Here is an 18602-nt window from a genome sequence, read left to right on the forward strand (position 1 = left end):
CGCCATCCAGCTTTAGCTTAGCGCGTGCCTTTCGGCTTCCTCTCATTGTGTCTAGGCTGTCTTGTCTAGACACAACATGAACAATCACCTAAGGCGGGAGTGCCCTCAGTGAGGGCCTCCACAAGGGAGGAGCGCGCCATCGGAGACGCCGGTAATCATGGGGGATTCTTCCGCAATGGTTTCCTCACCATCCACTATGTCTGCTCACAACCGTAAGTTCACTGAGTCTCAGCCACAGACAGTTCTTCCATCGTTGCCACAGTTCTTTGTTGTTTTTCGGTCTGACGAAGCTCACGACTTCTCCACAGTCAACCCTTTCATCATTCAGAAAGGTGTCCGACGCAATTGCAGGTCCTGTAAAGTCTTGTTCCAGATTACGGAATGGCGCCTTGTTGTTAAAAACAGTCAGTGCCCTCCAGGCACAAACACTGTTGCGTACTTCACTGCTCGACAACTTCCCTGTCCGGGTTGAAGCGCACCGCACTTTAAATTCCTCGCGTGGAGTCGTTAATACACGCTCCCTCGATGGATTGTCTGAAGAAGAAATTCAGCACTACCTGTCTGACCAGGGCGTAACGGCTGTTCATAGAGTTATGAAAAGGGTTGACACGAACATGATTCCAACCCGCACTGTCTTGTTGACATTTGACAAAGTTCAACTCCCATCGAAAATCAAAGCAGGCTATGAGATAATTTCCGTTCGCCGTTACGTCCCAAACCCTACGCGTTGCTATCGGTGTCAGCGGTTCAATCACGCCAGCCAGTCCTGTTCCAATCCGGCCAAATGTGTTACGTGTGGCAAGGATGCCCATGAAGGTGCTTGTCCACCTCCATCCCCTCACTGCATCAACTGTATGGGTGACCACGCTGCTTCCTCTCGAGATTGCCCCGTTTTTAAGGACGAAAAGCTCATCCAGGAGATCAGAGTAAAGGAAAAGGTGTCGACCTTTGCTGCTCGAAAATTATTCGCCAGTCGACAGCCCACCGTGCCTCAGACAGGAAAATACAGCACTGTCCTTGCTTCTCCTCCGCCAACAAAGGAGGCGGCCACGCAGACTAGCGACCTCACCTTTAGTGCCTCGGTCGTCAGATCGGCCAGCGCAAAGATCGCCCGTTCCACCTCACCAATTTCGCCTGCCCACTCTATGGCTCACCCTTCATCGGGTTCTGCTAAATCTCGAGCCCAAAAGTCAGATACCAAGACTTCGAAAAAAGAGCAAACTCGTGAAGATTTTTTACGTACCCCAACTTCACAACCATCGGTTCCTCCTTCCTCTAAACATCATAATTCCAAGAAGGCTACAAAGAAACCCAGTTCATCTCCTTCTCCGCCAAGGCGTGTCCCATCTACAGCACCACCTGGCGGAAATCGCCCTCGGCCGTCTTCTGTGTCGCCGAGGCGCACTGCTGGCGGCTGATCAACCGGCCGATCGCTGGTGGCGGGAGCTGCTCCTGAACAACCTATGGATCAGGATCTTCTGCCTTTGGCTGAATGCCATTCCATGCTGTCGGTCGCAAGCTCTGAGCAGTCGTTGAGTTGACAGCAACCTTGGTCACATTCCTCCATTTTCTGTTCACTCTATGTCCATTATCCACTGGAATATCCGCGGCATTCGAGCCAATCGGGATGAATCGTCGATCCTCTTACGATCCTACTCGCCAGTCATCTTATGTCTTCAGGAAACATAGCTGCGTCCCCATGACCGCTTTGTTCTCCCTCATTTTCAGTCTGATATGACCTCCCCTCTGTTGAAGGCACTCCAGCACATGGAGGACTCATGATTCTTCTCCATGATTCTTCTCCATGATACTCTCCATTATCACCCAATCCATTTAAACACTTCCTTCCAAGCTGTCGCCGTCCGCCTTTCCCTTTCTGGATACACATTCTCTCTTTGTACTGTATACATTCCATCGTCCACACCAATGGCACGAGCTGATCTCCTTCATCTTCTTGGTCAGCTTCCACCCCCCTATTTGCTGGTTGGGGACTTCAATGCCCACCACCCGCTTTGGGGATCTCCACATCGTTGTCCACGTGGCTCACTATTGCTAGACGTCTTCCACCAAGTGGATCTAGTTTGCCTCAACACTGGGGACCCTACATTTTTGTCTGCCTCCACGACAAATTTATCTCATTTGGACCTTGCGGTCGGTACTGTTCCGCTAGCTCGGCGCTTCGAATGGTTCGCCCTTGATGACACACACTCGAGTGACCACTTTCCATGTGTCCTTAGACTGCAGCCTCAACTGCCATATATGCGCCCGCGACGCTGGAAGTTCGCCCAAGCAGATTGGACACTTTTTTCGTCTCTTGCGACATTCGATGACCGTCACTTTCCCAGCGTCGACGATGAGGTCACACATATTACCGCCGTTATTCTTATAGCTGCGGAACGTTCAATACCACGCACCTCCTGAATTGCCCCGGCGCCCCCCAGTTCCATGGTGGAACGAGGCATGCCGTGACGCAATACGTGAGCGGCGACGTGCTCTTCGCGCTTTCCGCCACCATCCTACTTTGGCCAACTGTATCCGCTATAAGCAGTTCCGTGCACGATGCCGTCGTGTCATCCGCGATAGCAAGAATCCAAGCTGGAAATTCTTTATTAGCTCATTTAACACCTTCACTCCCTCCTCGGAAGTTTGGAGTCGGCGTCGACGGTTCTCAGGCGCGCCTAGTTCCTCCCCGGTCTCTGGGCTCACTGTCGCGCATGATACATTAGTGGACTCCGTCGCAATTTCTAACTCATTGGGTCAGCACTTTGCTGAGATTTCGAGCTCTTCAAATAACCCGCCAGCGTTTCTCCCGAAGAAACGTGCAGCGGAAGTGCGACCTCTTGCTTTCTCCTCTCCAAATCGCGAAAGCTACAATACTGTTTTCTGCATGCGGGAACTCCAACATGCACTCTCTTCTTCTCGCTCCTCCTCCCCAGGACCGGATGGTATCCACGTCCAAATGTTGCTGCATTTATCAACCCATAGTCTGCGTTACCTCCTTCGCCTTTATAATCGAATTTGGACCGACAGTACCTTACCCAGACGATGGCGGGAAGCTATCGTCGTTCCTATTCCGAAACCTGGAAAGGACAAACATCTCCCCTCTAGCTATCGCCCCCATTTCTCTCACGAGTAGTGTCTGTAAGGTTTTGGAGCGTATGGTGAATTACCGTTTAGCTTGGTGGCTGGAATCCCGCCGTTTTCTAACACCTGCCCAATGCGGATTCCGAAAGCATCGTTCTGCAGTTGACAATCTTGTTGCTCTCTCCACTTATATCATGAACAATTTTCTCAGGAAATGCCAAACAGTAGCAATATTTTTTGATCTGGAGAGAGCATACGATACCTGTTGGAGGACAGGCATCCTCCGCACACTGTTCTCTTGGGGCTTTCGAGGTCGGCTGCCCCTTTTTCTTCGCGAATTTATGGCAGAGCGCACATTTAGGGTGCGGGTGAACACTACTCTCTCCCAAGAAAACGGGGTACCCCAGGGCTCCGTGCTGAGTGTTGTACTGTTTGCCATTGCCATAAATCCAGTTATGGATTGTCTCCTTCCTGATGTCTCGGGCTCCCTCTTTGTGGACGATTTTGCGATCTACTACAGCTCTCAACGGACCAGCCTTCTTGAACGTCGTCTTCAAGGATGTCTCGATCGCCTCCACTCTTGGAGCATCGAAACCGGCTTCCGTTTTTCTCCCAGTAAGAGCGTTTGTGTTAATTTTTGGCGACGTAAGGAGTTTCTTCCACCCTCCTTACATCTAGGACCTGTAAACCTTCCGTTTTCAGACGTCGCTAAATTCTTGGGTCTTATGTTTGACAGAAAACTTTGCTGGTCCTCCCACATTTCGTATCTTTCGGCTCGCTGTCTGCGATCCCTTAACACCCTCCGTGTCCTGAATGGTACCTCCTGGGGAGCGGACCGAGTGGTCCTTCTCCGCCTCTATCGCGCCTTAGTGCGCTCGAAATTCGACTATGGAAGCATAGTCTGCTCCTCTGCTCGGCCGTCTATTCTTCGGCGTCTCGACTCTATCCACCACCGTGGATTACGTTTAGTGTCTGGAGCTTTTTACACCAGCCCTGTGGAAAGCCTTTATGCTGAGACTGCTGAACCTCCGCTGTCCAATCGGCGAGCAGTCCTTCTGAGTCGTTATGCTAGCCATCTGTCTTCTATGCCTGCTAATCCAGCCCATGACATTTTTTTTCGACGTCTCCTTTGATGTAGGGTATGCAGGCCGCCCCTCCTCCCTACTACCACCGGGAGTCCGCTTCCGTCAACTGCTCCATTCTCTTTCCTTCCGCTTTCCTAAAACCTTTTTGACAACTTGGGGTACAGCACCGCCTTGGCTCCGTCCCCGGATCTGCCTGCTCCGTGACCTTTGTCGATTTCCCAAGGATGGTACCCCTTCACTTGTTTGTCGTCGGGCATTTGCTGGTATATGTGCACAAATGACGGAAGCCACATTTATTTACACCGATGGCTCGAAAACATCACTAGGTGTAGGGAGTGCCTATGTTATTGGCGACACCCCAAATCACTTTCGGCTTCCCGACCAGTGTTCGGTCTATACTGCGGAGCTTTACGCTGTTCTCCAGGCTGTCCACTACATCCGCCGCCATCAGCGGATACAGTACGTTGTCTGCTCCGATTCTCTCAGCTCTCTCCTCAGTCTCCAAGCTCTTTATCCTGTGCACCCTCTGGTCCACCGGATTCAGGACTGTCTGCGCTTGCTCCACCTGGGGGGCGTCTCGGTGGCGTTCCTCTGGCTCCCGGGACACGTTGGTATCTGTGGAAATGAGGCGTCCGATATTGCGGCCAAGGCTGCAGCCTCTCTTCTCCGACCAGCTATTCAATTGATTCCCGTCGCCGATCTACGGAGCGTTCTATATCGACGTGTTGTTCATTTATGGCACACGCATTGGTAGACAGTTACCCATAATAAATTGCGGGACATGAAAGCTCTTCCTTGTGCTTGGACCTCTTCCTCCCGAACGCGTCGTCGAGAGGAGGTAATTTTAACTAGACTCCGGATAGGGCACTGTCATTTTAGCCCTCGACATCTTTTAAGCGGCGATCCTCCCCCACTCTGTCCCCACTGCTCTCAGCTGTGGACGGTAAGACACCTTTTAATTGAGTGCCCCTATTTTAATCAGTTACGCTCCCGTCTACAGCTGTCGCCTGATATATCGTAGATTTTAGCAGATGACACGCGCTCAGCCGATCGCGTTCTCGAATTTATTAGTGCCAGTGAAATGACGTCAGTCATTTGAAGCTTTTTTTGGGGACAACCAACCCCATTCTGTAGAGGATTTTTAAGCCTTCCTTCTGCTTTTAGTTTCTCCAATTTTATGACTTTCGTTCCCATTGCTGCTGATTTCCATATTCGGTTTTTTACTGTTTCCTAAGTCACAGACCAGGCGCTAATGACCATAGCAGTTTTGCGCCCTAAAAACAAAAAAAAATTAATTACAATAATGGATGGTTGATTTGATACTTCCCCCTAATTTCTAGAAGAAATTTATGTAGAGTCGGCTGCTACACACTGAGGTCCACACATGTTACAGTATTGAAGAAACTGCTGATTAGTTTACCTCAGCTTTTCAGTGGTCCCGGTAGTTTCACGGGGAAAATATGGTAGGGTTAAGTAGAAGCCGACAATATACTTGGAATAATGTTTCAAACATTGTGTTGTAGATTGCCGTCCCGACAGCTTACTTCAAAATATTTTGAACAATCATGAAGATGATAGCAGACAGAAACCCAATGTTAAATTTACATTCAGTCACAAAGTAAACTACATATATTTCCAAGCTTGTATTGTCGAATTTTGTTCTTAAGGCTTATTTAAACTAGCAAGTTGTTTAACAATATTAAAATTTTTGTCGTTTGTAAGCGGTTATTTTAAAATGTAAAAGTTTAAAATGACTACAGAGCAAAAAATGCCGCCTCCCCCCCCCCCCCCCCTTAAGGTGCCGTAACTAGTGGGCCTGTATGTAAATCCGCCACTGATTAGCAGGACGCGCTGTACCTCAGGTCAGATTCTTATTTTCTATAGCGTAATTAGTTCAGTGATCCAGAACCATTTACATAATTTAAGGCTGTAGCTTGAGACAATCTTGTTGCTTCCGGTTTCCTAAACGAATAATGTAGCGTAACATTCGTCTGTCACTTGCATGTGTCTCGAATGCTCTAGTAGTCTCAAATGCTTGTAGAATGTGTTGGAGATGAATTCTTGTACCAGCGCCTGACTTGATATTTCCAGTCAGATTATCTGGCGGTGGCCCTGACTTCTTGAGTATTCTCCTAGACTCTTCAAGTGACTTGGATACAATTTCAAGAGTCGTGTCACTAATGTGACAAGCTCTAATAGGAGGTGTATGCACTCTTCTCGGTATATGTTCCAACACAATCGGAGACTCTACAATAGCCTTATTGCAGTTCATGCATGGTGTCGTGACAACCCAATATATTTCTGTATGGTTTGGAGGCGACTGCCCCTCCGATGGCAGGAGACTTAATTAACTGACAGCATAACACAACGCGTGTAAGGAGGTTGAATGCATGATGTATCCCTAGACCTGCGAATTTGTCATGTGTACTGGTGTCAGATGTTATCTGTTGAAATATGTTTGACAGCTTATTGGGCATTATGGCTTCTCGAAAATTTGGCGACCTGGCATGGTGACAAATTGTTCCACTGCGTTTCTGGGATCTGAAAACGAGATTAGCAGGATCTCTCTCTCAAATATAGAGAGAGAGAACGTAACAGATGAGATTAGGAAAATCAGGTGTCTTCTCTACACCCTCATAATAAAGTCTGGTGAAATTGGTCCAGGATACGATGTCTATCAAGTCCTTCACTTTAGAAACAACGAGATCCTTCTCAATGAAATGGATCCATGCCGGAATACTATTCGTTGTTATGTGCGCTGTAAGTGGTCTCTCTACAGATGTAGTGTAGCAGGGCAGTTTAAACTCACCAATGTGCTGTTTGATGGGGTGCCATACATACTCGAAGTAGTTCAACTCCTCCCGATCTGATGATAATCCACCTCGAGCAGGTTCTACAAATAGCCAGTGCTGGAGAGGAGCAGATGTCACAGATTCTATATGTTTTCCTCAGCAGGAGTCACTCACTAGCTGAACTTGCTCGGCTAGACACGTGGATTGAGACATTGTGTTAGGTCAACTGATCCATAGTTTCGACCTCTAGTCACTCTCCATCTATACTTGTTCACTCGCCTGTCTTGAGAGCTTTGACCTTGTGCAGAATTTTTGTGGCTTGCCCAGGTGATCCCTGTGATATGATTAGCTCAAGTATACTCCGGCCGGTTTCGAACTTCTTATTAAGTTCATCTATGAGACCGCTGGGTGATGCTGCATACACAGCTGCAAACGCATTTGAATTCTACAAAGCCTTCACCATTTGAAACGTAATTCTTGCTTGGACAAATCGAAGAGAACTCTTACATCTCGAGTTTGCATTTCTTCTCCAAGATAGGTCGAATTGCTGCTCTGATAACATTAGCATCTGATACAGATTTGTGTATTGGTAATGATTATTCATCCATGAGCTGTCCTTGGAAGGCATCACGTCTACCTAGGAGATGAACACAGAGGAAGTGTTTCGTGACGTCCGCAGAGTCAGGGTGTTTTCGTGTGCAGAACATGTATAATCCGAGAAATGGACTGAGCAAATCACACTCAGCACGTACGAACATGTTGTGAAGGTATATTATTGGAAAACCTCCTAGCATTCCAGGAACTAGGAGAGCTGTCATTTCAGTTGGAGTCAGACGTTTGTATAGTCTATCTTAGAGGAGATGATAGTGTCCATGTAAGTGCCACCTAGTATGCAGGAATGAAGTCGAGCGTCTGTTTGCAAGAACTGTGAGTATTACTTTACGAGGGCCCTATATAATAATCTAATGTAGACAAGAAAGCATTATTTGCCGCATAAGTTTTCTTAATTTTCCTGAAACTTGAGGGCAACTCCACTGTACCACAAGATGCCGCTTTGGAAAAGGCAAAATAATACTGTGATCCGTAACTTTCCTGAAAATTTATTTTATGTCGGAGTTTTGCTAAGGTGTTACTTATATGTTGAACAATGGTCTTCCTAATTTGATCCATCTCATATCTAAGGGCTTCTTCTGGAATGCACACTAAGTCGCATGTCATCACCCCTTATAAAACACATAAGGATACAAAAACTGTGTCATCGCTGCATGGATTTGACCAACATATATACTGTCCCATGTGCCTTGATTAAGGCTCTCTAGCCCCCCTAGTTGGCCTTTATACCACCAGATGCCTTCTGAGTCAGGTACCTAGATTAAACTCTTTTTGTATGCCAACATTGTCTTGGTGAAGATGAGTGTGTCAAAAATTCTGTCCAAGTAGTCTTGCATGAAATGATCAACAATCTCCCGGCGAAAATGATTTTTCCATGCAGATGCATTGATGACAATGTATATGGGTGTAGAACCAGGATAGGCTTTCTGGATGGATCTGAAACTGTACAATCTTGTAAGTATTTAGAGTTCAGTGAGTGTCATTGCCTATTCATGTGAGTATAAATCCAGAAAATGCTTAACATTCATCTCCTGCACGGTGATTCTAGCTACGCTTTACACCCAAACCCCCGAAAAGCTTCCTTCAACCTTTCTCTTCAGGTACAACCCTGATAACCAGATAGTCAACGAGATCTCTCAAGTCGACACTCTCAATATATTGTTAGAGATGAAATGCGATCATGTTGCCTACATCACTCTGCAAAAAGTAATGAAGTAAAACACGGGTTTCCTTCCATGTAACTCTGTGTTTTCAGATAAATGACTTCTAAACACTTTGCTCCTGAGGACTGACATGGTTCTGTCTTTCAAGTGGGGATTGAAATTGTCCATAAAATTAAACTGAAGAATAGGTTGTAAGTCTAGATCCAGTTAGGCATGGATCCATGGTACCTGGATGTCACAAATGGGCTGTCTGGATCCTTGTTGTTTTATTTATTTATTTATTTATTTATTGTTCCGTGGGACCACATTTAGGAGAAGTCTCCATGGTCATGGAACGAGTCAATACATGAAATTATAACACGATTGTAGAAACAGATAAAATGAAACAAGTCGTTAGTTTAAATAAAGAAAATCAAGAATGTAACACTGGAATTTGCTTAATTTTTTATCTCTTCCAGGAGCTCCTCGACAGAATAGAAGGAGTGAGCCATGAGGAAACTCTTCAGTTCAGACTTAAAAGTGTTTGGGCTACTGCTAAGATTTTTGAGTTCTTGTGGTAGCTTATTGAAAATGGATGCAGCAGAATACTGCACTCCTTTCTGCACAAGAGTCAAGGAAGTGCATTCCACATGCAGATTTGATTTCTGCCTAGTATTAACTGAGTGAAAGCTGCTAACTCTTGGGAATAAACTAATATTGCTAACAACAAACGACATTAAAGAAAATACATACTGTGAGGGCAATGTCAAAATTCCCAGACTATTGAATAGGGGTCGACAAGAGGTTTTCGAACTTACACCATACATAGCTCGAACAGCCCGTTTTTGAGCCAAAAATACCCTTTTTGAATCAGAAGAATTACCCCAAAAAATAATACCATATGACATAAGCGTATGAAAATATGCGAAGTATACTACTTTTCGTGTTGAAATGTCACTTATTTCAGATACTGTTCTAATGGTAAATAAAGCGGCATTTAGTTTCTGAACAAGATCCTGAACATGGGCTTTCCACAACAGCTTACTATCTATCCGTACGCCTAGGAACTTGAACTGTTCCGTCTCGCTTATAACATGCCCATTCTGTCTGATTAAAATGTCAGTTCTTGTTGAATTGTGGGTTAGAAACTGTAAAAACTGAGTCTTACTGTGATTTAGCATCAAATTATTTTCCACAAGCCACGAACTTACTTCATGAACTACATTATTTGATAATGTTTCAATATTACACACAAGATCTTTCACTACCAAGGTGGTGTCATCAGCAAACAGAAATATTTTTGAATCACCTGTAATACTAGAAGGCATATCATTTACATAAATAAGGAACAGCAGTGGCCCCAGCACCGACCCTTGGGGAACGCCCCATTTAACAGTGCCCCATTGGGACTGAACATCATTACCACTCTCAATATTGCGGAGGATTACCTTCTGCTTTCTGTTCTTAAAGTAGGAGGCGAACCAATTGTAAGCTACTCCCCTTACTCCATAATGTTCCAACTTCTGCAGTAATATTTTGTGGTCAACACAGTCAAAAGCCTTCGTTAAATCAAAGAAAACACCTAACGTTCTCAACCTTTTATTTAATCCGTCCAAAACCTCACAGAGAAAAGAGAATATAGCATTTTCAGTTGTTAAGCCATTTCTAAAACCAAACTGTACATTTGACAGCAAATTATGTGAATTTAAATGCTGCAGTAACCTTGTATATACAAGCCTCTCGATAACTTTAGCAAACACCGATGGCATAGAAATAGGTCTATAATTGTCAACATTATCCCTGTCTCCCTTTTTATAAAGTGGCTTCACTACCGAGTACTTTAATCGGTCAGGAAACCGACCACTGCTAAAGGAAAAGTTACAGATATGGCTAAGTACTGAGCTAATATACGTGGAACAATACTTCAGTATTCTGCTAGATACCCCGTCATATCCATGAGAGTTCTTGGTCTTTAGTGATTTAATTATTAACTCAATCTCCCTCTTGTCAGTATCATGGAGGAGCATTTCAGGTAACAGTCTCGGAACACTTTTTTCTAAGAGCGCTATATGATTCCCTGTTGGGACTAGGTTTCTATTTAGTTCACCTGCTATATTCAGAAAGTGATTATTAAGTACTGTACATATATGCGACTTATCAGCAACACGGACATCCCCACTACGCACTGATTCTATATCCTCGACCTGTCTCTGCAGACCAGCCACTTCCTTTACGACTGACCATATGGTTTTAATTTTATCCTGAGACTTAGCTGTTCTATCTGCATACCACATACTTTTTGCCTTCCTAATAACTTTTTTAAGCACCTTACAATACTGTTTGTAATGGGCTGCTGCATTTAGATTTTGACTGTTTCTAACGTTTTGATATAATTGCCACTTTGTTCTACAAGATATTCTTATCCCTTTAGTCAGCCACCCAGGCTGCCTGTTTGTGCTAGTACCCTGTTTTAAACGTTCTAACGGAAAGCAACTTTCAAAGAGCACGAGAAAAGTCTTGAGGAAAGCATTATATTTATCGTCTACTGTATCAGCACTATAAACATCTTGCCAATCTTGTTCCTTGATAAGGTTTACAAAAGTCTGTACAGCAACTGGATCAGCTTTCCTAAAAAGTTGGTAACTATATTTAACATGTGTTGAAGCACAAAAATCTTTTAGACTTAAAATTTGTGCATCATGATCTGAAAGCATCATACAAACAACATCAACATAGCAAATTCTAGAGCCGGGTGAAGTTTGTTCAGAGGTTTCATCAGTGGCCACTTTGAGTGTCTGAGAATATGAGACTTAATAAATTGCTTTGTGCAATGTGCCAAAGTCAAGTCCACTAGCTCCAGGTCAATCTCACGACGTTCTTGCACATTTGTGTAAAGTTTGGTCACACCCAGTTCCATATCAACATATGGATGACCCATTAGTTTTGACAGTCATCCTATTTCGTGCCTAAGTGATGTTAAACAATGATGTAGTTTGTATTCTAATACATTTACTTTCAGGTCAATCCCAGTCATCTAAGTTCTTCTATTACAGTATTCAAGTAAGTTGCATTACTTGCATCATCTAACTACGGACTCAAGCACCTTAGCAGAATGATAGAACTGCTGTTGGTTTCTGAGATCTAAATGGCTTAATTCCATGAAGAAGTCCAGAGTGGTTTTGTATGCACCAGGTTCTAATGATTTGCCGTCTTGATAATGAGCAAGCAGGAGAACCGAAAGGGTCAGCCATTTTGTTATGTAGTAGTAAAAGATATGCCTGTGGAACAACATAGTATCTGGCCCCTACTTTGATTACAGCCACTCGTCCATTCCACAAAATACTTATTACTATGGTGGGAAATCGTATAGTGCCGTAGTTCAGAAGCCACTCTTTTTTTCTCTGTTGTTGATGTTCTCCGCGTAGCATGCTTTGTTGCATTAACTCGTCGTATCATGGTACCCAGCAATGGGATGAAATTTCCAGTCCTCTTTATCTCTTTGGGAAGTGATGTAAGTTTTGATAGTATCATCAGTTTGCTCTCCCATGTATCCCAGTTGGATCGTAACATTCTTGTCTATTATGGGGTGTGCCTTTAGGGTCCATTCTCTGCTCCTGGGACATTTGTGTAGAGTAACCACACGCTTATAAAAGCTGGGAAACGGATGATTCCCAGGGCTCATGAGATCGGATGGATCAGCATCTAGGTGTTTCTTGACTGACTTTAACACACACTTACCTGCCCAATGCTTGATTGTGCCATCTTTAACATGTTGGAGTCATCTTTTCACATCCCCTCTCCGAAGAGCAACATCTAATTTTCCAACATTAAGGATATCTGCTGGTTTAGGGTAAGAACCTCTTCTTTGACCTTCGTCCATGGTGTCTGGAAACCGCTAAACCACATTAAACCTGCCGATTTGTGTTTATCCCGTGCATCTGGAGTACTTACATCATTGGCTACTGTACATTCATAAACAACTTACAATGCTTTCCCTTTTGTGAGCCCGTAGTAAAGTCTTGCTGTTCGCATGAAATATTCCATTAATTCCATTTCTTGTTTTTTCCGAAAACACTCTTTGTACATCGTTCCTGGATATGTATACAAATGTCTTCATTACCCTTCATAGTTAATAAATATTTAGTCAAGGTAGTTCATGAAAATCCACACGTCTTTGCAGTAGTTTTGTTGGGTAAAACATACATTACAGCTTCATAGAGTGCATCACTGTCCACTACTACCTGTTTTTTCTTTTCCTATTTTACTTCGTGAAGTTTTGCTACAAATGAAATAAATATGTTACCAAAACAAAAATATTTGTCATGATGATGTACCTTGGGCCATGGCCTAAGGTACAACCACCAGCAGTGCATCAATAAATAATAACCCATACATCAAGTATATAGCTTAGAGGAAAACAGTTAATTGAAAATATGATTATCATCACGGTAACTAGCTAATATTATCTTCTCGAAAGGGCTTCTTTTGTTCCCTCAGTACACCAAATACGAGGAGGTACAAAAATACTTTCACACCAGGGAAACATACACATGTAGTTTGCTTTTCGAAGCTTACAGATAAACTCCATGGCAATAGTTAATTTGCATCAGCCAGATGGCAGAACTACACCGAATCAACCGAAGTGGACCTGGCCCAAGGTACAATACTCCCTCCCTCCCCCTACTTATTTAGAAATTTTCATTGCTAGTGTAGACAGGATCACGAACAACGAACAATGTTGCCAACAAGGTACGAACAAAAACAAATTTTTAGCCTCTGTGTAAATGCGTCTTTAAGGTAGCCAACAAGCCTTCTCTCTTAAGGTGGTCAACTCTTATAACTGCGTGAACCATGGAATTCAGGTGCTATTTCAGTGGCATTCCTGATAAAATGAGAAAAATGAGGCTGAAAAACAGAAATAAGTTTCTAACAAATTTCGTATAGCATGAAAATGGGTATTTTTCTTAAGGCCAGGTTCTTATTAAGAATCGTCGAAAAATTGGATTCTTTGTTGCATTGTTTGGAAAGCACATGACTAGAATGTTGAGACAAAAGGTTTTTTAATCCGTGCATTACAAAAGTTTTTACAGCCTGTTGTTCAAAGCAGTGTTACGGCCACCGTAGGACGCTGTGCATGCTAACATACGCGCCGAAAAAGCTGGCGGACAACGTCTGGAGACACCCCGAACGCAGCGTATCCAGCGCAGACGATCGGCTTTTCTCGCCAAGAACGAGAGAATTTCGCTGCTGGAACAATTCGAGTGTAGAGGAAGGGTTGATATACGCACCTGGAATTGCCGACTAAATGTAAGTAATGAAAACACTCTTTTGGTCAAAATTGGTGAAAACATAATTTTTGGTCCGCCATATTGGGTTAGTCATTTTGATTTTCGAATATTAATTTCAGACTTGTGTTCAAAGACAGCAAAAATATGTAACAGCATATAGTTTCTATAGAAATTTAAATAATGATTATATAAGTTTTCCCTAAAAGTAAACACTTTCCTTGGGAGCATATACCTATAATATATTAAATCTGTTAATATTAACTGCTTTTTGTAAAGCTCTAAAGAGTGAAACAAACCCCCGAAAATCGAAAAGTTCCTGCATGTAGCCTCCATTCTTCAAACTCAAAGGCCCTTGATCAAAATGTAATTACGGGCTTTTGTATATTGAAAATCTAAACTGAAGTTCGAAGTATGATCAGTCATCATTGCCAAAGAGATCCTTTGTATGTCTTTTCATTGTTTACATAAAAGTTTTCGAAATTTTGCCAATTTTTTGCTCATTTGAATGAGAACCTGGCCTCAATGCACATATTTCGTTATTGCACAGGGATTTTTGCACCTGATTTATTTTTGAAAGCTTTCATGATATACTGTATTTTATCTATGCCTTCTTCGTCTTCAGTGGAATATTCCCATGTCATCATCTCCTTTGGTGAAGCCTTTATCTGCTGCTGCGAAGGCTCTTTAGCAGTATCAAAGTGCTACAGCTAATGGGGCCACTGATAGTGGACAGTCTTGCCTCACTGATATGTTCATTGTGATGTGTTTCGAGGTCAGACTGTTTACTGCCCGTTTGGCTCAAGCATTCTTCAGTGTATTTATATACGATCCCAATTAATTTCTCTCTGAAGCAGAGTCTGGTGAGTGTTTTCATCAAATAATGGTGATCGACCCTGCTGAAAGTTTTACGGAATCCATTGATGTTATTGCAGCTGCAGTTCTGGTGGTGGCTGCATGTGCTTTGGCATCTCTGTATGTGCAGGTGATGTTGAAAATGGCTCTGCCTGGTATTGCACACGTCTGCTGTGGGCTTATGACTTTCTTCAGCGCCATTTTTATGTTGTTTGTGACACATTTCACTATCAGCTTGTAATTGCTGCTAAGGAGCGTGATCAGTGGGCACTAGTCAATGTGGCGGAAACTTTTTTTTTTTTTTCCCCAGGGATAAGGGATTGCTGCCCCCCTTCCCTAAGTGCAGTATATCTCTGAAAGCTTCAAAGTCAATTTTATTCAGAATTTTTGACAGTTATACCGAACTGTGCTGTGTGATCAATATTAAATTGTAAATTTCATGTACCATAATTTATAAAATTAGAAAAATCAGATTGTCATGTGTTCATCTTGAGAGACAGGGTGGAATTGAATGACGAACAGCATTTATACACACACATTTCAGTTATGCAGACGTACCAGAATGTTAGAGGCTTAATAAGATCTTCTCACGAAGCCACAACATTGTTCGATATGATGGACATTTAAAGTTTCATTTATTCTGGTGGCAGTGATTGCAGGTGAGCGGTAGTGTGCAGAAAGTTAGTTGACACCCACCAAGTAGTGGTAGTTAAATGCTGGCAACATTCAAATATCTTAATGTTGAACATACTCTTTGTCCCAGTGCCACAAATGTCAGCGATCAAACTGATGGGGCAGTTTATTCACTGTCCACTCCTCGCTAGAAGAGATTAGTTTTGGCTTGAATTCTGAATTAGTACTAATAAATGTTCATTGTAAAACTGTGAAAGCAGGCAGCATGTAAATACAGCAGTATCTCTTAATGATAAATCAGAGCCCATACAAAAATAAAAATATCTTGACAATTGACAGGTTGCAAATCGTGTTCTTTGTCATAATTTCATGGGAAATCTTGCGGCCTTGAGAGAACAAGTTCTCCACTTCATATACATCATAGGCAACAAACAAGCTGCACGAGATTCGTAGTTCTACAAAAGCAGAAGCGACCCTGGCACATAAGAATCCCGTTGAAACTTGTCACCAGCCAATTGTATCTATTAAAACAGCTACTAACATGTGCCACATTTGAAGATGATTGACTATAACATGCATCCATGTACCCATGTTATTTGCATGTGCAGTTTTTGCAAGTGCAGCAGATCAGTACATGGTCGCACTCTGGTGGGTTGTCAGCACTGGAAGGCAAACAAGGACACATTCTCACATCCTCGCATCCTGCAGTGACCTTGGTACTTTGCCTCTCTACTACTCACTCTCCTAAAGTAATCCATCAACTTCTAGTGAGCTACTGTATGCACAAACTAAGTTAACATTTGGCGCGGTAGATCGTGGGCGTGATTCTGGTTATGTCAGTGTAGTGGATCGATTTTGCAGAGCGGCAATAAATTCACATGTTACTAGTAGTTTGTAAGGTTTCTAACTTCATACATCTAGTGTGTGTGTGTGTGTGTGTGTGTGTGTGTGTGTGTGTGTGTGTGTGTGTAAAAATTGGTTCAGCAGTTTGTGTGTGTGTGTGTGTGTGTGTGTGTGTGTGTGTGTGTGTGTGTGTAAAAATTGGTTCAGCAGTTTAGTTGGGAAATATAACATTTATTTTTGTGTTTGTAATATTAGTATGGGTTTATGTCTGTTCCAGGAGATGTATGTTCCTCCCATTGGAATGAGCACATATGATATTTATCTGTGTATCATTAATGTATTTGATGTAGAGCATATCTTCCAAAGTAGTTGATTTTGCAAAATGTTTTGGCTGAAACGCATTTGCTTGCTCCTGCAAGTCTGTTCCTTTACAGTGTGGTAAGGCAAGCCAACTTGGCCAAGATGTTTCATATTCTGTACCATCACGAATTTATTTCCTGTCTCTTTTGTGTGTGGCCCCCCACCCCCCTCTCACCACACACCATAGCCATGTAGTTTTCCTTCCTTTTCTTCTTACTTGTGATGGCTGGGATTGCACCTGTCGACGACTGTAAGCAGTAAGCAACCCCTTGTCAGTTGCAGGTATCGGACTGTTCCTCTCTGTCAAATTACTTTCTGTCATGGGGGTACTTCGCAGTACTCATTTAATTTTTTAAAAATGTAATTGGGTGCACGGTAGCCACTAATGGAATGAACTAGACTCAACACGTTTTCATCCAGAATATCAATATGATCATCACTCACATCTACATTTACATTTTGAGGATAGTTAACAGTTTACATTGTTGATTTTCTCCAGCCAAAATAGGATTAAATAGCTTAACATTGTTTCTCTGCTGTAGTTGGTTCATCAAAACAAAATACACTTCTGTAATCAGAATGTTTACACCATCATCGGTTTTAAAAACTAATGAATCCAAAGCTTTGGATTCTTAATTATGTTTCTGTTTGGCAGATACTTGGATCAGAAACTAGATAGTTGCCACCACACACATGGTAATGTGTCCCAAACCTGTCTTCTTACTAATCAGTCTGCACTCTACCAGGCAGAAAGTAGCTCTTCCCCTTCTTATGAAGTCAGTTCAGTGATGTCACCAGTTGTGTGCTTGAAGACATAATGTCTCTTTGTGCAGCTGACATGTTGGCATTTCCTGAGGCCACTTGCTTAACCTCTGTGAAAGTTTGCTTAAAACTAAAAATATAGGAAGAATTTTATACTGTTGGCTCATGATACCTATAGCTGTTGGTGCACCCATCTACTTAAGAGCTAAGTGATAGGGACTCTAACTTGCTCACTCCAGTTCAGCCAGTAGTTATGCATACAATTTAAAATAGGGACATTTGTCAGCAAAGTAGTAAAACTGTTGACCACTACTGGCCTCAAGTTTTGGGTGTTCAACATTAATATTTCTCTCAGGATAATTACTAAAATATGATGGGCTCTTCTACTGATGAATTTACTATCAAGAACAATGCAAATGATCTCAATCCAACTTTTTGCAAGTTAATTATGCCCTTCTTTGTGAGTTCAAACAAAAATTTAGCCTCGGTGGTTTTAACTTTTTTGCACTTTCTATGAAAGTCATTCTTGCATCCAGTTTCTTGTTCGTGCACTAGTTTGTAGGTTGCTGAAAATTGTCTTGTCAGGTAACATGTGCATTTATATAGATTGTCTTAACTACAAAAGCTCCAAAAATGTTCCTGGATGATTTTATGATTATCTCTGTTCATAGTTTTTGAATTTTACATGAGTATTTTGCTGAAGTTCTACTTACCCAGACCAGCTCTCCATACCATAACAGGATATGTGTACTTCTGTAGTAAGTACATACTACTGTTTGAATGTTATATTTGTCACCTGGTGTTCTAAAGACATCTCGATCTTTTGTTTAGTAGTTTAACATGTTGCTCTGTCCACATAAGCAGCCAGTTTCAACAGTCATTTTCAAGACTTTCAGTAGATAAATAACAAGGAAAGGCAACACACAGATATAAAGAAACCAGTTACATTATGTGATGATCACCTTACAACATTATTACGTACAGTGTTTAGATAGTCATATGACATGCAGTAACTTGTCCTATGAATCTTGAGTCAGTGCTTGTGTAGTTTGACCCTTCATAACATCCATGTTCAATTTACTGTTCATTTTATCATTTTTTATTTACTCACATTTCATAATGGTTATATAGGCTGAATCTTCTTTTTAA

The sequence above is a fragment of the Schistocerca americana genome, chromosome 8 (genome assembly GCF_021461395.2).
Source record: "Schistocerca americana isolate TAMUIC-IGC-003095 chromosome 8, iqSchAmer2.1, whole genome shotgun sequence".
Lineage (NCBI taxonomy): Eukaryota > Metazoa > Arthropoda > Insecta > Orthoptera > Acrididae > Schistocerca > Schistocerca americana.